This window comes from Microcebus murinus, chromosome 8 (genome assembly GCF_040939455.1).
Source record: "Microcebus murinus isolate Inina chromosome 8, M.murinus_Inina_mat1.0, whole genome shotgun sequence".
Taxonomy (NCBI): Eukaryota; Metazoa; Chordata; class Mammalia; order Primates; family Cheirogaleidae; genus Microcebus; species Microcebus murinus.
This window is the reverse complement of record NC_134111.1, coordinates 10211875-10233754: the sequence shown is the minus strand read 5'-3', so window position 1 is coordinate 10233754 and position 21880 is coordinate 10211875. Positions and strand designations below refer to the sequence as shown.

General features: G+C 44.2%; 1 protein-coding gene across 7 annotated transcripts in view; it reads left to right on the top strand.

Moving 5' to 3' along the window:
* Window positions 1-865: 865 nt before the first annotated feature.
* Window positions 866-21880, top strand: part of RALB (RAS like proto-oncogene B) — a 38789-nt gene continuing 17774 nt past the window's right edge. For 2 of the 7 annotated variants that reach the window (XM_076005466.1, XM_076005467.1), the window contains exons 1-3: window positions 866-1014; window positions 10172-10276; window positions 17535-17687. The gene's annotated coding sequence lies outside the window, so the exon portion shown is untranslated. Of the gene's footprint in view, window positions 1015-1590; window positions 1730-10171; window positions 10277-17534; window positions 17688-21880 lie in introns of those variants that run through there. The other 5 variants (XM_020288531.2, XM_020288532.2, XM_012749760.3 and 2 more) reach the window with 4 other exon arrangements.

Sequence of the window (21880 nt, the reverse complement as noted above, 5' to 3'; positions counted from 1 at the left end):
AATTATCAACAACGGAAGAATTAATTACACGGTGCTAGCGGCTATGGATATCACACTGAAGAGATCGTTCCCTTCCTGAGAGATCAGAGAGGAGGACATTTAAACTATTAACTGTGATACAGTGTGACGTGCTGTGAGGTTTGTGTCGGGCCACAAAACCTGTGCAGGCGGAGGTGCTTAGTTAGGGAAAGCAACCCAAGATGAAGCCCTATTTGGATATAAAATTACGAGTTCCCGGCCGTGGAGGGTGATGGCAGGGACAGTACGTGGGAGAGGACCTGTTGGTCCACTGCACTTCCTGCTTCGAGGCTATGGCTGGGGTAGGATTCTGGCGCTTCTGCGTGACCCAGGTCCTCTCGGAGCTAGGCATTGGCTGAGTAACTCCATCACTGCTAATGGGATGTCATCAGATAACGAGTGGTGGCGGCAGGTGGAGGTCCCGCCCCAGGAACCCCTGGCGGGCGTCCCCACACCCGCGCGCAAACACACTCTGCACCCTGTGCATTTTCTTGGTTTCTGTACCTCCGGTCTGTCCTTCCCTTTTGCTTTCCACCACTTTGGCCTGGCCCCGGCCTAAGTCCCGCCGCCCGAGCGCGGCTCCACCGGCCAGCGCCAGCGTCCCGGGCCGGCTCGCAGCCCGCCCGCCGCAGCAGCGGTCACGTGCAGCGCGCCGGGCCGGGGAAAGGAGGAAGTGGAGTTGGGCGGGGCCGGCGTGCCGGGCACGCCCCTCCCTCCTGGGGCGGCTTCTCATTGGCGAAGCCTTGGAATATCCGCTTCGGATTGGCTGATGGGGCCTCGGTGGGCGTGGCCTCCGGGAGGAGGGCGAGAACGGAAGGGAGGGCGCGCTCTCGAGAGGAGGGGTTGCCTGGCGACGCCGGGGCCGCGCCCGGGGGTGGGGAAGCGAGCCCGGGCTGTTCAATGACAAATCGGCGGAGGACGGCCGGGGTCCGGCTCCGGCAGGGGGCGGGGCGCGGCTGAGAGCTGCGGGCGGCTGCGGCGCGGGACGCGTCCCAGGTAAGGCGGGCGCGCCGGCTCCCCGCGGGGCGGGCGGGCGCGGGCCGGGGTCGCGGGGGCGCCGCCCTGCGCGCGGTGGCCTCCTGCCCCTGCGGTCCCCGCGCCGGGCTGTGGCCGGGCGGCGGCCGACCCGTCGCGCCTGGGGCCCGCGCAGGGCGACGCCCGGGCAGCGGCGCCGCTCGGCCCCTGGAGGTGCGGCGGGGCTGAGGACGGGTGGGCGCCCGGCCTCGCCCTGCGGCCCGCTCCCCGTTCCCACGGAGGGCCGTTGCCACTGCCTGCGCGTTCGGCCTCCCGCCCCAGGACGGCCCGCTTCCCCAGTCCCCGCGGCCGCGCCGGCACCGCGAGGGCTGTAGAGTGCTGCAGAAACTGGTACCGTAGGAACTCGTGCTCGTGGGGAACGGGGGCTGTGTCCCAAAAGTGTTTTGGTTTCTTTGTTTTTGGTCCCGTCCTGCAGAAGAGCACGAGGTTGTCCCCGCCCCCTTCCTTTGGGATAGGGGCTGGCGCCGAAGGTGGCCTCTAATGGGACTTCTGTCTGCCTGGACCAGGCGTCGACGCCTCCGTCCTTTGCCCTCCTGTACGGATGTGGGGTTATCCGCGGTCGGTTCGACACTGCGGGTCGCAGAGACGGCTGCGCCCAGACTGCTCGTTTGAGCCGTGTCTCTCTGCGCTCATTTTCAGGTGAATGCTAGAAAGGTTGAGACTTTGATGTTATCAGGTGAGTCTTCTGGGGAGAAGCTTTCGTGTCTGGTGGACAGAGTTAGAATTGCCAGTGGCAGAGACTTAACTGACTGTTCATTTGAGTTATCTGTGACTTGACTTCAGCCTTGTAGACCAGTGAACTTTCTGCTCTGTCCTAGTTTCCTAACCTCGTTTCTTGTTAAGTTTTGGAGATGGATAGTGGGCTCCAGCTATCTGAAGGGCTAGCATATCTTTTAGATGTGTAAATGACCAATGTTCTAAGCAGAGCAACAAGATTCTTGGGTGTCAAAGCTCAGAACAGGTCAAGGCAGTGTTCCTTAAACCTGGAGCAATAGAAGCACAAATATCAAAGTTTCCAGGAATGGAGTGACCGTAAAAGGTGGCATTGCATAATGAGAAGAGGGTTGGGTTTGAACACCTAGATTTCATGCTGGTTCTGAAACTTCACTGGTGGTGTGATCTTGAATGTGGTTTTTCACCTCTCTGAGCTCCACAGTCAACTGTAAAAAGGTGATAATGGTTATCCTAATTGTGAGGCTTAAACGAAATAAGGAATTAGTTTAGAGTGTTTTCTGTGGCATGGGGTAGGCAGAAGGCCAGGGACACACATCCCTTGCGTGTGGTTTAGTTGTGTCAGCTGGTCTGCTTTATTCTGGCCGCATCAGGGTCTTTCCTTTGTTTTCTATTCACATTATTTGCCATCAGAAACAGTGGGTACTCTTATCAGAGATCTCAGCAAGATTTCTGTGTGCCTGAGGAGTAGAACAGTTTCCCAGGACTTTGTGTAGAAAAAAGCATGGGTATAAATTATTAAATAAATATTTTTGGGGTATATGGGACCTAGACACATAAAGATAGGAAGACAGGAATTAGAGCCTTCCATGGGCTCTGAAGAGGTCTTGGTAGAAGGCAGAAGGAGTGGAACAGTTCTAAATTTTTGCCTTGAAATTCTTCAAGGGTTTTTGCCTTCACTGTAGATGGCTCAATACCCCATGAAAATTTTAAACCTGAGGATTGAGATAATCCTTTGTACCCTGTCACCCAATCCCACTATGCGTCTTTGCATTTAGTTACTAAATTCTTACCCACTCCTCTAATTTATGGAAGTTGGAAACATCATTAGAGACCTTTCCTGAAAGCTAAATTTGGAGACAATATATTAACAGCCTACAACTACAGAGTTGGAAGAGATCTTTGTGAACTCTTGGAAAGTTTCCAGTGTAACTTGTCTCAAGTTGATATACAAGAGTCCCACTTTTCATTGGCTCCGATTACTTCTTAACAGCCCTTGCTGTTAGAAGTGCAAGGCACTTGGATTTTTTAAAAAAATGAATGCATGTTGTTGAGAATTCTGAATGTGAGATCAAAGAGCACATAGAAGCAGTGAAAAGGGAACTCTTCCCTAATCACATGGGGGTGGGGCGGTAGTAAGGGGAAGGAGGGAAACTAATACTTATTGAGCCTTAGTTATCTGCTTGGCACAGACCCACTGATCTAATCCATACCAGGTAATACCTGGCCTTGGAGATTTGACCATGAGCTGTCTCCTTTAGCTTCTCAGTTCTTTTGGTACCTAGGATTATAAATATTGGTGTATATGTGCATATATTCCTAGATGTTCCAAGTAGAGGGGCCAGCAGGCAGAAGGACATATGAACTTTTGGATGGGCAAGAGTGGGAAAAAAGATGAAGAGAATGTGGAACCTGAGTATCAAAGAGGGAACGTATGTGTGGTTACTACAGCAACTGCAAAATACCAGCCAGGTCTCAATTTCAAGTTTATGTCACTTAAAAAAAGTAACTGCTTATAATTTTTTTTTTTTTTTTAGTGTTCTCAGAATAATAAAAATTAATTGAAATTTAAATGTAGAAAAGTTGCTATTAATTGATAATTGCTAGTAGTGTTGTCATTGTAGCTTTTGTAATGCTTTGTGGGTGATTTATAGGTAGCATATTTTTTGACCAACTAGATTGGGAAATACCAGGTTAGGAACATAGGAAATATCAGGTTAGGCTTGATCCAAATTAAAATATTCTAAGTAAAATGTAATTTCACTGAATGTATGGCATGAGTTGAAGGAAATATAGTAGCTTGGTCCTGCCTCTAAAGTTTGTTTGCCTTCTGAATGAGTTTTCTATTGCTGCATAACAAATTTCTCCAAACTCAGCAGTGTAAAACAACAGACATTTATGATCTCACACAGTTTCTGAAGTTTAGGACTCTGGCAACAGCTTGGCTGGGATCTTCTGGCTTAGGGTCTCTCCTGAGCTTGCAGTCAGTGGGAGGCTTGCCTGGGGCTGGAGGATCTGCTTCCAAGGTGGCGACTCACATGCTGTTGTCCTGCGGCCTCAGTTCTGCACCCTGTGGGCCTCTCTACAGGGCTCTTCCCAACACGATGCTTAACTTTTCTCTCCACAGCCAGTGATCAGAGAGAGAGAAAAAATGCTAACAATCAAGGTCAAAACTACAGTATCTTGGTATCTAATCTTGGAAGTGACATACTGTCACTTCTGCCAGTACACAGACCAAACCTGGCACAGTGTGGGAAGGGACTACAGGAGGAGAGATTGGGGGCCATGGCACTCTTGGAGGCCAGCTACCACAATTTTTTTTAAGGTTTAGACCAGACATTATTGAGAAAGTCTTTGTTTCAGATGCACCCTAAAGTATGTAGTACTGAGATTAAAACACAGCTGGAGTTTTTTACTATTCTAGAAACTTTTAATGTCATACTTGAAACTTTGTGTTCTTTCTTCTGGTTCTTCATTATCAGATACTAGCATTAATCAGCCAAATGTGCAGTAGCTGTGGAAATTAGAAATCTAAATCTTGCTGGTCCCGAAACCAAATGGAACAGCTGAGTTTTTTTTAACCCCAAAAGAAGTTGGCAAAAAATTATTGCAAAAATTATCTTCTTTTTTTTTTTTTTTTTTTTTGAGATAGAAAAATCTCACTCTGTTGCCCAGGCTAGAGTGCCATGGGGTCAGCCTAGCTCACAGCAACCTCAAACTCCTGGGCTCACACGATCCTCCTGCCTCAGCCTCCACAGTAGCTGGCACTACAGGCATGTGCCACCATGCTCAGCTAATTTTTTATATATATTTTTAGTTGTCTAGCTAATTTCTTTCTATTTTTTTAGTAGAGACAAGGTCTCTTGCTCAGGCTGGTCCTGAGCTCAAATGATCTGCCCACCTCTGTCTCCCCGAGTGCTAGGATTACAGGAGTGAGCCACCATGCCTGGCCGTATGTATTCTTAAAAATAAAACTCATTGGCAAAATAGCTGAAAAATTTTGGAGAACCTAAACCTTGTCTCCCCCTCCTCATTATTTTTAATCTTTGGGTAGTGTTTATTTGCCTAGCAGTTCTTCAGTTCTCTTTTGAAACCCTCTACATTTTAATTATTCACCTGGATAGAGGGCTTTTGTTCTTTTAGCCTTGAGATGAAATCTTTCTGATGCATCTACAGATAGAAAGAAGAGCTTAGGAGTCCTGAGCGTGAAAGCCTGGCTAAAGGACATGTAAATTTCCTTTCATCTCTAAAAGTTCTGTGATTATAATATTATTATATAACAGATATTCCTTGAATCAAGCATATTTATAACAAAAAGATTTCATTAATCATGTTAAATTGCAACCTCAGAGGACAAAGTCTTCTGAGACTTGCTTTTGTTCATCCCAGCCCAGTTGAAGGTTATTAGAGTCACCAAAAGGCAGAGCTGAAAAGTCAGCACAATGTGCGTTTCCTCTGCTTCCTATCTTTTGGCTCTTTTCCCATCCTCTGCCCTGATTTATGAACTAGTGTCTTTCTTTTCTTTCATCCTACCTTTCCCATAACCCCCCTTCTTCCTTCCACAGGAAGGATTGGTGGCCAGTCATTTATTGTTGATAAGCTGATCCTAATGTTAGGAATGAATTTTAGACAATGCTATACTTCTAGTAATACTTGCATATTAAGCCTTTTTAAAATCTCAAATTATATCTGTTCATTCAGGAAATGCAGCCATTTTTTTAAATGTCCTAACTAGGTCTAAAATCCAGCCACTTTCCTCATGTACATTGTCACCCCCATGGTCCAAGCCACCACGTCCCTGGCCTGCTGCATTACTCACATCTGCTCTTGGCCCTCTGTTTTTCCACTCTGTAGCCAGAATGAGCTTTTCAACATTCAGGTCTAATTATGTCACCCATGTGCTTAAAACATTTCAGTGACTTTCCATGCTTTCACTAGATGGTCTGAAATCCCTAAGTCTGGCCCGCGGGGTCTTGAAGGCTCTGGCGCTTACTTATCTCTCTAGTGTCATCTTATACCAGGCTCTGCCTTGTTCTCTCTGCTGCTGACAGCCACACCCGTCTTCTTCAGCTTCTTGACTGTACATTGCTCCCTCTTGCTTAAGATCATCTCAAAGCAATATGAGAAGAGAGGGGCATGTGAAAGGAATCCTAGGTTGGGAAGCACTTGGCACATTCACGGAACTGCAAGAAACCAGAGCTGGCTAGGGAGGGTCTTGTGGGTCTTGTTCAGGGGAAGGTTTGGCTTCTATTCATGATGCGCTGTTAGAGAGCAATAAGCACACTTTCAGTTGCAGTTTCAAGAAATTCACTCTAGGGTCCATGTGGAGAGTAGATTGAAGAGGGGCTAAGGTGGCAATGAGGTGTCAGTTAGAAAGCCATGGCTGGCTCACGCCTGTAGTCCTAGCACTCTGGGAGGCCAAGGCGGGCGTATTGCTCAAGGTCAGGAGTTCGAAACCAGCCTGAGCAAGAGTGAGACCTCATCTTACTATAAATAGAAAGAAATTAATTGGCCAACTAATATATATATAGAAAAAATGAGCTGAGCATGGTGGCACATGCCTGTAGTCCCAGCTACTTGGGAGGCTGAGGCAGGAGGATTGCTTGAGCCCAGGAGTTTGAGGTTGCTGTGAGCTAGGCTGACACCACGGCACTCACTCTAGCCTGGGCAACAAAGTGAGACTCTGTCTCAAAAAAAAAAAAAAAAAAAAAAAAAGAAAGCAATGGCTGGCCAGTGGATGGTGGCTGGGACTTGGGTGTGGCAGAAAGATGGAAGAAATTGATGGATTTGAAATGTATTTTTGGAGGTGGAATCAGTAGAATTGGTCGTGAACTGGGGTAGACGCAAGGAGAGTCAAAAATGACCTCCAGGTTTCTGGCTTTGGTAATAAGGTGGATACTACTGGTTGCTTTAGTCGCTACTACATGAGAATAATGGAAAAGGAGCAGATTTTAAGGGGGAAGAATCAGGAGTTCTACTTTGGGACTGTTGAGTTTGAGTCTCATGAGGCAGCCAAATGGGGAGAGGAGGCAGGGGATGAGCGGGCAGAGCAGAGGCTGGGAGAGCACCCCAGCGACCTCTCCAGAGTTTGGAAGCTGCATGTAAAGCCACTGCCTGGGTGCGATTCCCAGAGGAGAGTGGAGACTGAGCCTGAGAAGTGCTGACATTCAGAAGTCAAGTAAAGGAGGAAGACCTGGCAAATGACATGGAGAAAGAGCCCACAGAGCCACCAAGACGTGATAAGCCCCTGGGAGAATGTGCCGTAGAAACCAGGAGGGGCAGCGTCAAGAAGAGCAATGCCAAGAGGGGCTCTACTGCTACACGCTCATATTTAAAAGCGGAGAGAGTGGGAGAGGAGAAAGAGAAGAGTTTTTATTGCGCGCCATGTGGAGTTTGTTGGTGACCTTGATGAGACAGTTTCTATTAGGTTATGTTGGGGGAGGAAGTTAGATTGGATCAGGTTCCATAAATTAGTAGGGGAGGGAAACAAAGATCTTTGCTACTCAGGCTGAAGTCTGTGAACCAGGAGGATCACCTGAGATTAGGCTAGTGGTACAGAATCCTGGGCCCTACTCCAGATCTACTAAATTAGAGTGTTCATTTTAGCGACATTCCCAGGTCATTTATATCTACATTAAAGTTTGGGAAGGTTGATGTAGATAATTGCTGTGGAGGGATTGCAGCATTAGCTAGAGGGACATATGGGCATGAAAGGTGTGTGTGTGTGTATTTGGGGTGAAGAGTAAGTAGAATGTGTCTGTGTGCTGTCGGGGATGAGCCTGTAGAGAAGTAAAGCCTGATTAGTGATGCAGGAAACAGGATAATGGTATAATAGGAACGAACTTCTCAGGGAGGGGGGTGGCCTGGAGTCCAGAGTGCTTGTGGAGGGCCTGGCTTTGCTAGGAGCAGGAGTGTGCTCTCCATGTGGCTGGAGACAAGGAGAAGAGGGGTATGCATGTGGGAGGGTTTGTAGATTTGGTTGAGGAGCCATGAGGGAGTTTATGCTTGATGGCTTCTGTGTTCTCTGGGAAAAATGAGGTAGGGTCATCTGTTGAGAGTGACATAGGGATGATGGGGAGAGCCATGGTGAGATTTCTAGGAGGAGTGGAGGGAATGCCCATTCCTGCTTTGTGATCATAAACATTAAAAGCAAGTTCCAGGCCGGGCGCTGTGGCTCACGCCTGTAATCCTAGCTCTTGGGAGGCCGAGGCGGGCGGATTGCTCAACGTCAGGAGTTCAAAACCAGCCTGAGCAAGAGCGAGACCCCGTCTCTACTATAAATAGAAAGAAATTAATTGGCCAACTGATATATATATAAAAAATTAGCCGGGCATGGTGGCTCATGCCTGTAGTCCCAGCTACCCGGGAGGCTGAGGCAGAAGGATCACTCGAGCCCAGGAGTTTGAGGTTGCTGTGAGCTAGGCTGACGCCACGGCACTCACTCTAGCCTGGGCAACAAAGCGTGACTCTGTCTCAAAAAAAAAAAAAAAAAAAGCAAGTTCCAGTAGGCTGGTTACTTGATTTTCTTTCCTCGCCAGCAACATTTGCTTGCCAGATGCAGGCACTGAAAAGGAGAACAGAGAGCTGGATGGGGAAGAAAGGAGCGAGGGAGGTGAGGTATCTGCAGGAGGGGCTGCGGGATCTAAGCTGGTGAAGGAGGACAGCACAGCCCAGAGGGGTTGATGCACAGAGAGAAGGTGCTAGTGGCTGTGCTTGCAGGAGCCAAGAGTGCAGACAATTGTGGTGGGAGCATGTATTTGAGCAAGTGAGTGAGAAGGATGGAGGCAGAGGTTAGAGGAGATACTGTTTCTGGTGAAGTTCAGGGTATGACCATGGCAGTGTTAGGTAGAATGAAGGGAAAGGTTTTTGGAGAAGAGAAGGTCAAGGACCTGAGAGGGGCGAGGCTTCTGGCTGGATCATCTACATGGACATAGAAGTTACTGAAGAGAATGACAGGAATTGGGGTAGAAAGGAAGTCTGTGAACCAGAGCAGATGTCCTCAATAAATGAGGCAAGTGATCAAGAGGTTGTAGCTGATAGTAACAAGGTGGGGCACAGGGTATAGCAGCTGGAAAGCCCAAGCCTTGAAGATGCGGGACTTTTGCGAGATGGAGGGGACTAAGGTGCTGAACTGGACGTGACAGGTGGGAGGAAGGACACTTATCTCATCCATTCTGGCCCTGAGACACATGGCAAGGGAGGAGAAACAGCATCTGTTTAAGATATGGTGTCCCCAGGGCACACCTGGCAGAGCCAGAAGGTGGAGGAACATAGAATGGTGGAGGCTCTTGAAGGGCTTGCTGGTGTTCCCCAGGTTATGGGGACAAGAGGAGTCCTCACTTTGGGGCATGGGTGCAGTTCTGTGAGGATGAGAGTAATGAGTGGCGGGTGGGCTGCCTGCACTCGTGGTGCTGACCCTGTGCAGGAAGGCGTTCAGCAGCACGCTGTCCTCTTAGAGAAGGGTGGTTCCTGTTCTGGCATCGTAGTGGGCACGTCTTGGCTGCAGAGGCGGTAGCCTCCTTGCGTGGTTCCCTTAGGCTTATACACTGACATGGCAGGGAAGAGAATAAAACTTTCAGTTACAGCAATTTCAGGAGTTGCTGGGGTGATTTAAGACAGGGACATCCTGAAATTCCCACTGGTAATGCCTCTGAAGGCGAATGACATTGTGCTTTTAGGAGAAGAAAGAAGGGTGTAGAGAAATTCTGTTGATGAGAAGAATGCCCCTGTGCTGTTTCCAGCTTGCACATGCCTTTGGTACATAGTTTCCACTTTGCTCCTTGAGAGACAGGCAGGGCCAGTGTCCATGTTCGTCAGGTGGTGCCTGGGGCCCAGTGGGGCGAGGCCACGTGCCTGGTCGTGCGCTGGGGCGGTGGGTGAGGGAGGACGGGGAGCCAGGCCCCTTCTTTCCCAGTGTGCGCTCTGGACGGGGCCGGGCCGGGGAAGAAGCCTCCTTGCTTACCTTCCTTCTCTAGGCACTCGCCTCTTCCTGCCGGAGCCTGTGTTTGGCTCTGAGGCCAGTTTCTTTCTCAAGACTTTCTAGAATATTGAAGAGTAATGTTCAAAAAGTAGTTAAGTGCTTACTCAGAACTTATTTTGATAGGTGTTTCCTCACTTACTCTTCATAACAACCCTGAGGATGTAGGTATCCTGTATTTTTTTGTAGATCCGACTGAGGCCAAGAGATAACGGGTTCCCAGAGCCATCAGCTTCTTGCCCGCGGGCTTCAGACTTCACGTTGAGTGTCTTTTCCTGTCTCACACTGCAGTTGGTATGTAACTACTTTTTGAAAATTGCAGTAAAGCATACATAACATAAAATTTAACATTTTACACTTGATCTTAGCCAAAAGGCCGAGAAACGATACAATTTAACATTTTATTAATGACTACTTTTAAGTGTGCAGTTCATTGGCATTAAGTATATTCACATTGTTGTGCAACCGCCACAACCATCCATCTCCAGAACTTTTCATCTTCCCAAACTGAACCTCTGGTGCCGTTAAATACTAGCTCCTGGTCACCCTGTTTCCCCAGTCCCCGCGCAACCACCATTCCACTGTTTCTGAAGTTGACTATTCTTGGTACCTCGTGTCAGTGGAATCATACAATGTTTGTCCTGTTGTGTCTGTTTTATTTCATGTAGCGTAATGTCTTCAAGGTTCATCCATGTTGAAGAAAGTATCAAAATTTCCTTCTTTTTTAATGCTGAATATTCCTCTGTGTGTGTGTGTGTGTATGTTTATATATACAACATTTTGTTTATCTGTTTATTGACATTCGGGTTGTTTTCCACTTTTGGCTATTGTAAATAAAACTGACATGAACATGAGTGTACAAGTATGTGTTCAAGTCCTTGTTGTCAATATATTTTTATTTTTGAGATGGGATCTCATTCTGTCACCCAGGCTAGAGTGCCGTGGTGTCATCATATCTCACTGCAACCTTCAACCCCTGGGCTTAAGCGATCCTCCTGCCTCAGCCTCCTGAGTAGCTGGGACTACAGGTGTGAGCCACCATGCCAGGCTAATTTTTCTATTTTTAGTAGACATGGGGTCTTACTGTTGCTCAGCTCTTGTTCTTGAGCTCCTGGCCTCAAGCAGTCCTCCCACCTCACCCTCCCAAAGTGCTAGAATCACAGGCGTTCTTACAAAAGAATGCCCTGCCAGTTCTTTTGTATACACAGTCATGTATTACTTAACAACAAATATGTTCTGATAAATGTGTTAGGTGATGTCATTGTGCAAAAATATAGGGTGTACTTACACAAGCCTAGGTGGTATAGCCTACTACACACCTAGGCTATGTGGTATGGCCTATTGCTACTAAGCTACAGACCTGTACTGCATGTTACTGTATTGAATACTATAGGCAATTGTAACACAATGGCAAGTGTTTGTGTATTTAAACATACAAAAGTTACAGTAAAAATGCCACATTATAATCTTATGGGGCCACTGTAGTATTTGTGACCCACTGTTGACTGAAACATTGTTATGTGCTGCGTGACTCATAATAACCACTTTTTCTTGTTTTCCTCCCAGGTTCTTGTTTTAGAACTTGTGCTCTATGTTGCGTATGCATTTTTCTTCCTCTTTAATGAGCTTTCTGACCCATATGTCTGTGTCCTTGCAATAAGTTTCAGTCCTTCGCATCATGTTTGAAAGTCTTCCCACCCCACCCTTATTCACTAATGGAACAATAGCCTGTGCAGTGGCTCCGAGCGAGGACTGCTGGGGCTCCAGCCCCAGCCCTGCCATCCACTGGTTAAGCGACCCTAGGCAGGTTCTACTAGTTCAGTATACTAGTAATGCTGTAGAAGTAGAAGTAGTAGTAGAACCTGTTTCAATCTCTAAACAGGATTTTATTGGGATAAGTAATTCAGAACAGAGACATGTATGGTAGCTCCAAATTTGACCTTCAGCTATTGAGAGACGAAGTAGCCCCAATGTCTCTGAGGCTGCCTTTGCAGGTAGAAGAACCTTCAGAGTGCATCTGTGTAAACTGGTAGACCTCTCTAAGGCTAGCAAAATCCCCAGATCCACGGGTGGGTAGGGGAGGTGGGGTGGGGTTGTGATGGGAGAAGACTTTATTTCAGAAATAACTACATTAAAAAAAAATCAGAGCTCGTAAATTACTGCCACCATTTCTTGCTCAGTAGTTCACTGTCGAGTTATAGCAAATAAACATCTCAAAGCTTACCAGTTACCACTTGTCCCTTTGAGGCCGCCCAACCCACACGGGGACCTCCAGGTTTTTTTTTTTGTTGTTGTTGTTGTTTTTTGAAATGGAGTCCCACTCTATTTTCTAGGCTAGAGTGCCATGGCATCAGCCTAGCTCACAGCAACCTCAAACTCTTGGGCTCCAGTGATCCTCCTGCCTCAGCCTCCCAAGTAGTTGGGACTACAGGCACACACCATGATGCTTGGCTCATTTTTCTATTTTTAGTAGAGATGGGGTCTCACTCTCGCTCAGGCTGGTCTTGAACTCCTGACCTCAACTGATCCTCCTACCTTGGCCTCCCAGAGTGCTAGGACTGCAGGCGTGAGCCGCTGTGCCCAGCCTCAGGTCTGTTTTTTAATCCACCAGTTATTGAGTATCTCCTGAGTACCAGGCGCACTGGGCACACAAGGTTAATGAGCCCACAGTGTGGTGGGAGAGACACACTTTATCTGTGAGGAGATTACTGGTTTCTCTAAGTGCAGTGGTAGGCAGTATTGATAGGCATGGGGTCCCTGCTTAGACTGGGAGGGTGAGCTGGCGGGGGGACGTGTAGGAAGGTAGTAGAGGAAATATTTCAGCTGATTGTTAAATTACAGGTGATCCTTCATCAGAAGGAGGGACAGTCCTGGCAGAAGGAACAGCATGTGCATAGAGGTACAGACCAGGAGCCATCTTGTGCTTATGATAAAAGACTTCGAAAACTTCTATTTTTTTTTTTTTTTGAGACAGAGTCTCACTTTGTTGCCCAGGCTAGAGTGAGTGCTGTGGTGTAAGCCTAGCTCACAGTAACCTCAAACTCTTGGGCTCAAGCGATCCTACTGCCTCAGCCTCCCAAGTAGCTGGGACTATAGGCATGCACCACCATGCGTGGCTAATTTTTTTATATATGTATATTAGTTGGCCAATTAATTTCTTTCTATTTATAGTAGAGACGGGGTCTCGCCTTGCGCAGGCTGGCTTCGAACTCCTGACCTCGAGCAATCCGCCCACCTCGGCCTTCCAGAGAGCTAGGATTACAGGTGTGAGCCACCGTGCCCAGCCCAAAGACTTCTATATTTTGTTTTAGTTAATTTTGTTTGTTTTTGTTAATTAAAAATTTTTTTGGGGGGGGGAGAGGGGCAGATAAAGTGGTATTCGTTGGGGAGCAGAAATACCTAAAACAAATTTCCTTATGCACATAGGAGCACTGATTTGAGTTGTTTTGCAGGTCTAATTTCAGGAAAAAAACAGCCAAAAATTGAAAGGGAACTTAGATTCAACTTCCTTATTTTTGCAGACATGGGAACTGAGTCATACATGTGTGAGCGTATTAAAATATTCTATTCCCTGGTGCTAATGACAATAGCAGCTACACAAGGGACGAGGAACTTGACCAAGGAGGGTGCGTGACCCAAGCTAGGGTCTGGGTGTGAGGCTGCGAAGGCAGGGCCCATCATGTCTGTAGGTGGGACACACAAGTGAACCAAGCAGGTGGAAGCGAGAGGGCAGCAGGCTCACGGTGGTCTTTCACACAGCATGCCCCTTCCAAAGGCAACAGCAGCTCCTCTGTACCAGCTGATCACTGGGATTTTGGAATTTCAGAGTTTGATTTTTTTAAGAGATGCCAGAAATTTGGACTTTTATGTGAAATTTCCCTTTTTAAAATATTAATAACTAAATCAGTTTCCAAAAGCACTGTGTGAGCAAACAAAGCATGTCTGCAGGCCATTAAATTTTACAAATTGGCAGCTAAGTTTTTTTGCCAAGTGATGAAAGCTGATCTATAGTAAGAAAGAGAGACAGAGCCAGCACATGGAGAGAAACAGAGTGACAGTCTTGGCAGCATTCAGGGCGCTGGGTCCAGCTGCTCCTGAGTCCCGGCCGAATCCTCTGCCTCCTTCCTGTGGCTTGGTTTTTCATATCTTCTTTGAGTTAATGACATACACTAGTATTCTGCCAATAAATCCCCCTTTGTGATATGAACGTGTTTACCTTATGTTTCTTTTTAGTGGAAATTTTCCAACACATACTGAAGTACAGAGAAGAGTATAATGAACTATCTTGTCCTCATCAGTCAGTTTCAACAATGATCTTATTTCCTCTATATCCCTTCTCGCTTTCCTGTCACTAATTTTGAGGCAAATCCCATATATCATTTAACTTCATTTGTAATAATGTTAAGTGAGGTATTTAAATTTTTTAAACAATAATTCCCTAATACTATCAAATCCCGTGAGTGTTCAGATTTCCTCAGTTTTCTTATTTTGTTTGTTCACATTATGATCCAAATAAGATCTATGTGTTTCATTTGGTTGATATGTCTCTTAGGTCTCATGATTTTATAAGCTCTTTCTTCATCTCTTTTCCTTGAAGTTTATTTGTTGAAGAAACTGGGTGGTTTGTTCCATAGAGCTTTGTGCAGCTTTATATATTGCTGGTGGTGTATCTCTGTGGTGGTGTTTAGTGTATTCCTCTGTCCCTTGTAGCTCCTGCAAATTGGTGGTTAGATTTTTGCAAGACTATGTCATTGATGGTTATGTGCCTTTTCCAAGATTCTCATAATGTAGGTTTGTCTAATTTTTTGTGGTGTTAGCAGCTATTGATGCTCAATGCCTAGATTTCTTAATTCAGAAGGAGGTGTAAAATGGTAATAGCTCAATTTCTATCATTTCGTGATTTGTTAGAATATTTCTAGAAAGAGAAATTTTGCTTCAGCTGTTATTTGGTTACCCATTACTATAGTTTGTATAGGAGAGACAAGATACATTTTTATTCTTTCCTTTCATTTGCCAATTTTTAATATAATGAATTGTTTCACTAGACCTCCAAACGTGACCAAATAGGTGCTATTTTAGTATCATTATGAACAAATTAGATGTTTAAATCCATTGCAGTTATCTTTATTGATCTTTAATTGCCCATCTTTGGCTAATCTTTTCAAAGAAATTGGCTCCTAAGCATATGTGTACAGGTACATGTGTATTTTAAAATTATTATTATTTTTGCAGCTAAGCATTTATTGTTAAGCCACACAACCTCTGGGGAAGGCTGCTATTTTAGTGATTTACCTTGTAGACAACATTTCCTGAGTGGAACATTGATAAGAAATGTGGCATAGTTATGGAAAATTATTTAAAATGGATCATTTTTTTAAATTTATATTTTTTATTTTAGTATATTATGGGGGTACATGTGTTAAGGTTACATATATTGCCCATGCCCCCCTCCCCCCTCAAGTAAGAGCTTCAAACGTGTCCATACCCCAAACGTTGCACATCTTACTCGTTGTGTTTGTATATACCCATCCCCTCCTCCCCCCTTCCACCCTCCCAACACCTGATAAATGTTACTCCTATATGTCCACTTAGGTGTTGATCTATTAATACCAATTTGCTGGTGAGTACATGTGGTGCTTGTTTTTCCATTCTTGAGATACTTCACTTAGTGGAATGGGTTCCAGCTTTATCCAGGAATATACAAGAGGTGCTAGATCACCATTGTTTCTTAAAGCTGAGTAGTACTCCATGGTATACATATACCACATTTTATTAATCGACTCATGAATTGATGGGCACTTGGGTTGTTTCCATAGCTTTGCAATTGTGAAATGTGCTGCTATAAACATTCGAGTGCAGGTGTCTTTTTCGTAAAGTGACTTTTGATCTTTTGGGTAGATGCCCAGTAGTGGAATTGCTGGATCAAATGGTAGATCTACTTGTATCTCTTTGAGATATCTCCATATTGCTTTCCACAGAGGTTGAACTAGTTTGCAGTCCCACCAGCAGTGGAGGAGTGTTCCTCTCTCTCTGCATCCACGCCAGCATAAAATGGGTTATTTTTATTAAAATTCTTCACTCATCATTCATTCATCATTTTGTTCATTTTCTGGGCAATTCTAGTTTTCTGATACATGATAGGTCAGAGTTGTAGTCCTGGAGACACTGATGAGTAAGTTATAACCTCTCTTGCCATGGGAGCACACAGAGCACATGTTTACAAATAACTACGAGATTTGTGGTGTCATTGCAATGGCAATGTGTAGGGATTCCACAAAGGAAGGAGGCTCTGTCAGCTGACATGTTCTCACACACACTGGCACACTCATCTATGTAGTCCCTCAGTTTGTTTATCTTATCATCACCTCTATTTAATAATTTAGTATTAGAGGCTAAGAAATAAGGAGACTCCTTGTTGCTTTTCAGTGTCAGTGGGAGATGACGTCTACTGGATAGACAGTGTCACTGCATTTTACTTTTAAATTATGCAGCTTTTATAAACCTTAAGGTCTGTTCCCTGTGTTACTTCATATTTGAGAGAGCCATTTGGGGGGAGAGTCCTTCATACTCTAATTTAGATTGAGGTGTTCCTAATTTGGATGTAACAGGAAATGGCACTACAGAAACTGGGATTTGACTTGGTGTTTAGCATGGCACTGCTCAGCCTTGAGCGTGCAGAGGAATCCCCTGGGGACTTTGTTAGGATGCAGATTCTGGCTCATAGGTCTGGGGTAGAGCCTGAGGGTTGCATTTCCCACAAGCTCCTAGGTATGGCTGGTGTTGCTGGTCTCTGGACCGTACTTTGAGAAGCAAGGGCTTATAAAATGTAGGTAGGCCAAGCCCTGAATGTAAACACTGTTGTAATAGCTTATCTCCACAGACTTGAGGGCCTTTCCTGGAAAAAATTCCAGATAACTTCATGTACTATGCAGCTGTTAAATTTTTAAAATCAAACTTGAATATTCTGTCAGTTTTATAAAATTTCTCATATAATTCATGTTAATTATAAATATTTAAATAAAATGGGAGTATGTAAAAAAAATTGAAGTTACCTCATTTGTAGTCTGACTGCCTTGTTGCCAGTGTTAACAGTGTGTATACTGTCATAACTTTTTGTTATACATAAACATAGATTTTTTTTTTTAAATGGCATCATATGTTTTCTGTAATTTGATTTTTTTCCACTTATTGATACATCCTGGACATTTTTTCAGGTCTGTACATATAGAACTTCCTTATTCTTTTCAATAGCTGTATAATCTAAAATTTGGTTCTATTATAATTTATGCAAATATTCCCTATTGTTGGATATTTTTCAGATTACTATAGCAGTCTTTTTTTTTTTTTTTTTGAGACATTGTCTCTCTTTGTTGCCCAGGCTAGAGTGAGTGCCTTGGCGTCAGCCTAGCTCACAGCAACCTCAAACTCCTGGGCTCAAGCAATCCTGCTGCCTCAGCCTCCTGAGTAGCTGGGACTACAGGCATGCGCCACCATGCCTGGCTAATTTTTTCTATATATATTAGTTGTCCAATTAATTTCTTTCTATTTATAGTAGAGACAGCGTCTCGCTCTTGCTCAGGCTGGTTTTGAACTCCTGACCTTGAGCAATCTACCCGCCTCGGCCTCCCAGAGTGCTAGGATTACAGGCTTGAGCCACCACGCCCAGCCCAAAGCAGTCTTTATAATGACAGAAAAAATCATCCTTGTAAGTATATCCTTATACTTTTATAGAATAAATTCCTAGAAGATTTTTACATTAAAAAAATTTAAAAAATAAATGTTTATTTTTTTTTCAAAAGGTTGTGGCAGTTAATATTATTACCAGCAGTATTTATTTCTCCAAACTCTTGGCAGCACTTTCTAATTTTGGGCAAGCTAATGCTTTCTTTATATTTCCTTGACTACTAGAGAAGTTGGGTATGGCTTCATATATTTATTCGTTATTCATGCTCACTTCCTTTTCTGTGAAGCACTTCTTCATTTTTTGCTTATTTCAAAAACTGGCTTTTTTGACTTACTGCTTTGCAGGGGCTTTTTATGTATTAGGGATATTTTATTATATGTTGCATATATCTCCCATCTCTATTTTTAGTAGAGATGGGGTCTTGCTCTTGCTCAGGCTGGTCTCAAACTCTTGACCTCAAGTGATCCTCCTGCCTTGGCCTCTCAGCTTGCTAGGATTACAGGCATGAACCACTGGGCTAGGCCAAAAAAATCGCCACAAATTTAAAGATCTTAATTGACTTCATTTGCAATTCTAGAATCAGGCAACACTTCATTTCATAAAATAGAATAAGTGTTTCAATGAACTACGCAGAGGATATTGGTTGTATATACAGAAAAGGACTGAAGAAAGCAGAAACAGAACAAAAAGTGTTCAGAGTTCAAACTGTTTGTTTCAAAATTACTTTCCTTGTAAGGCTGGGACAGGGAGACAAAACAATAGAAAAATAGCTGGTTAACAACAGGTTACTTCAAGTTACTTTTTGTCATAAGGATTAAAACCGAGGGAACTTCATTAATCATGCTGATTGAAGATTGAAACTGGCCTTTGGGAAATTGACTCTCTCTCCCGATTTCTCCGGAAGGTCAGATAACAACTTGGTTTCAGTATGTGATGTGGAACTACAGTTCTGAAATTGTTAGCAAATTCAGTGGGGGAAGTATAACTACTATGGAAAAAATGGATGTCTATGTTTCATATTAGGGATAAAGTGCACTGATATCTGAAAATTTCACTGACATTCATAAAGAAATAGATGTATTGATGGGTAGAGGGATGACAGATGAATGGGTTTGTGATAGGCAAATGGAGCAAAATGTTAATGTAGAATCCAGGTGGTAAGTATATGGGTTCACAGTACAGTTCTTTCAACTTTTCTGAGTGTTTGAAACTTTTCAAAGTAAAATGTTGGAGAAAAGGTTACTTAAATATACTTTTAAGAACACAATTATTGGCTAGGCATATCTATTATAAGCATTAAATCACTAACACGAGCTTCCTCAACGTCACTGATTTTTTTTCTTTCTTTCCTTGTATTTCTCTTCTCTTTATCTGGTTAGTTCCTTCAAATGTTCAGTTTCATGAGTTGCTCCCTCCAGGAAATTTCCCCTGACCTTCCAGTCTGAGTTAGATATCTCTCTTCTGCATTCCCAGAGCACCCCTTGCATACTTTGGCCATGGAATGTATCATGCTGCACTGTCATCAGTTACTTACCTGTCTGAACCACCAGACTTTGAGTTTCTTGAGGACAAAGACTGTGTTTCTGGAATGCTCTCAGTACAAGTGAAAATAAAAACAATAATAAGTAGACGATATGTGGCTTAAACAGTTAAAAGCTTCTTATCTTTACTACTGGGAGTCTGGAGGTGGCCATTCCAGGATCGGTTCACCGAGGGACTTGTGTCTGCCACCTCTGCCCTTCTTCCGTCCTTTCTAGGCCAAGCTGGCTAAGCAGTGATGCACACTGGAAATACCCACCATGGTTATTTCAGTGTTTGAACTTTGAGCACAGATATTTTGGGAAATATCTATGGATTTGTTGAATAGTTTTCAATTCATTTATTATTGTTTCTTGCAGAGAAATTGATTTTGTTTTTGAAAGTAGCAGTTCAGAATTAGATATCTACATATATTTTTAGGGGATCCTCCCCTCTTCCTGGAAAAATATTTATCCATTTTGAGACAACCAGTCATTCATAGAGGCAAGGTTGCTTCAGAGAAATTGGGTGATTGATAATATGGAGGTTGCAGCCTCATTCACCAACCTCAATGGCTCTGTAGGAAACCATGTGGACCAGAAATGAGGCCAGAAGTGGTTTCATATCTCTAAACTTCAGCCTACTGGGGAAGGCTGCCCCTATCCATTTATTCTATTTTAGTCACAATCCAAATGTGCTTAATTATCTACTTAATTGCTTAGCTAACTTATTAAAGAGCACATAATTTGCAAAGGGGAGTAGAGGGAATGCCTGGGTGTAGGCAGGTAACTGTCAGTGTCAGAGAGAAGAGTGCACGTGTGATCTGACTCCAGCAGCCAAAGCCATCCACATGACCAAGGAGCCCGCTTGTGATGGCTCTTAAATGGACACGAAAGGGCTTAATGATGTTCAGTCTGCTCTGTTTCTCTTTATTCATCAGAAGACGGATGAATATAATGCGTGAAAAATAACATGCAAAGCTACGTAAATATGATCTCAAACAGGTTTTATATATAGGCATATATAGATCAAAATTCTAGGAGAAAATACACCATTAAAGTGAATATCTCTGGGTGGCAGGATCATATGTGCTTTTCTTTTTTAAAAGATAGTTGTGTATTTTGTAAATTTGCTACTGAATTTCATCCTTTTCATTTTAAATACTTAAAAGATATTTTAGGCATTCAGAGTGGTTTTTGTTCAACTCCATCTGGTCTCTTAATAATGTCATTTTTCTCACATTGTGCTCTTATCTAATACTTTTTATAATTGCTGTCTGAAATGTCTTGCTTGTTATGTATGTCGACTCTCATGAATGGCGATTTTCTTGTGTGTTTCTTAAGTTGGAATTGTGGGCTTTAGCTGTGAGACTGGTGAGCAGTCTCATTGCACGTTGGCCCCTCCCCCAGAGGTTTTGTTTAGCACTCTGCCTGGGGCTCCAGCACTTCCTGACCAGTCTGGGATGACTTTTCATGTGATTTACTGGCTTTGGAGAAGTGTTGTGGTTACAAACTTTTAGGGAAGACCTCTCATCCAGAGCCCAGGCAGAGAAACTTCCTTGCCAGTGTCCTGTGTTGGTGGACAGATGTTTTTCTAGTCTGTTCTTTACTGAAGGTGTGCTGCTTCAGAGGTCTTGACTTCCCAGTTCTTGACTTCCCAGTTCTTTCTCGAGAAGATGTCTTGATTGTAACCTACCTGCGTGGGTGTCTCATCTCCAAGCCCTGTGAGTGTGTGTTAAATCCTAGAACAGCAGCCATCCAGGACTGCAGGAGCTGCCGCTCTCACTGCTCGGATTCCACTCTTTCACCCCAATTTGAGGATTTCTTACTTTCTTTTGAGCTCAGCTGTGCATTTAACAGTGGCTGTCAGCCTTGGGGCCCATTAGTATCTCCTAGGAAGCTTGTAGAATTTCCCATGTCCCAGACCCATTTCATCAGAATCTGCAGGGTGGAACCCAGGTGCCAGAATGTTTCTAAAGCTCCCCAGTGATCCCATTATATAGCCAAGAATGGGGACCACTTAAAAGATGTTGTTTTATTTTACTCAAAGATGTGTGTGTTATATGTATGTATTTGTTTTTCTAGTGGGGGTGTTTTCAGGTTGTCTTGTCAGCAGTGATGGAACTAGAGTCCATCATGTTATAATTAGAAAAAACTTCCCCTTGAAATTAGATAGGAAGGAAACCAGTGTTGATTAAGTTCCTACTGTGTGCTAGGCACTGTGCTTAGGCCTTTCACATATGTTGTCTCATTTAATTCTCAGAGCAGTCCTGCAGGGTAGGTGGTTTACTTGTCTGCTGCTAATAAAATGAGCTTGGGAAAAGGGAGTAACTAGTGCCAGCTCAAACAGCTCGCAAATGGCAAAACCATACCGAGGACCAAGCCCTGTCCTTTCTCTGTTTGCTGTGGTGTATGTGAAATAGAGAGAGTTTTCCATACAAATTGGTCAAAATAAAGATGGGCACTTGGGTTACAATAGGGTCCAGGTACCTATTCAGTTACTTACCTGGAGTGCTCTGTCTCCCACAGTGCTGGGTCGTGCCACTCATTCCATATGACTTCTCACCAGGGTAAACTGATTTTGACTAACAGTTGTTGTTCTAGGAAAGCTTGACTCATTTTAGTGAATTCCTTTAAATAAACCTGGATTAGATAACTGATTTCTTCCTCCTTTAACTGTCATGTGTCATGAAGGGG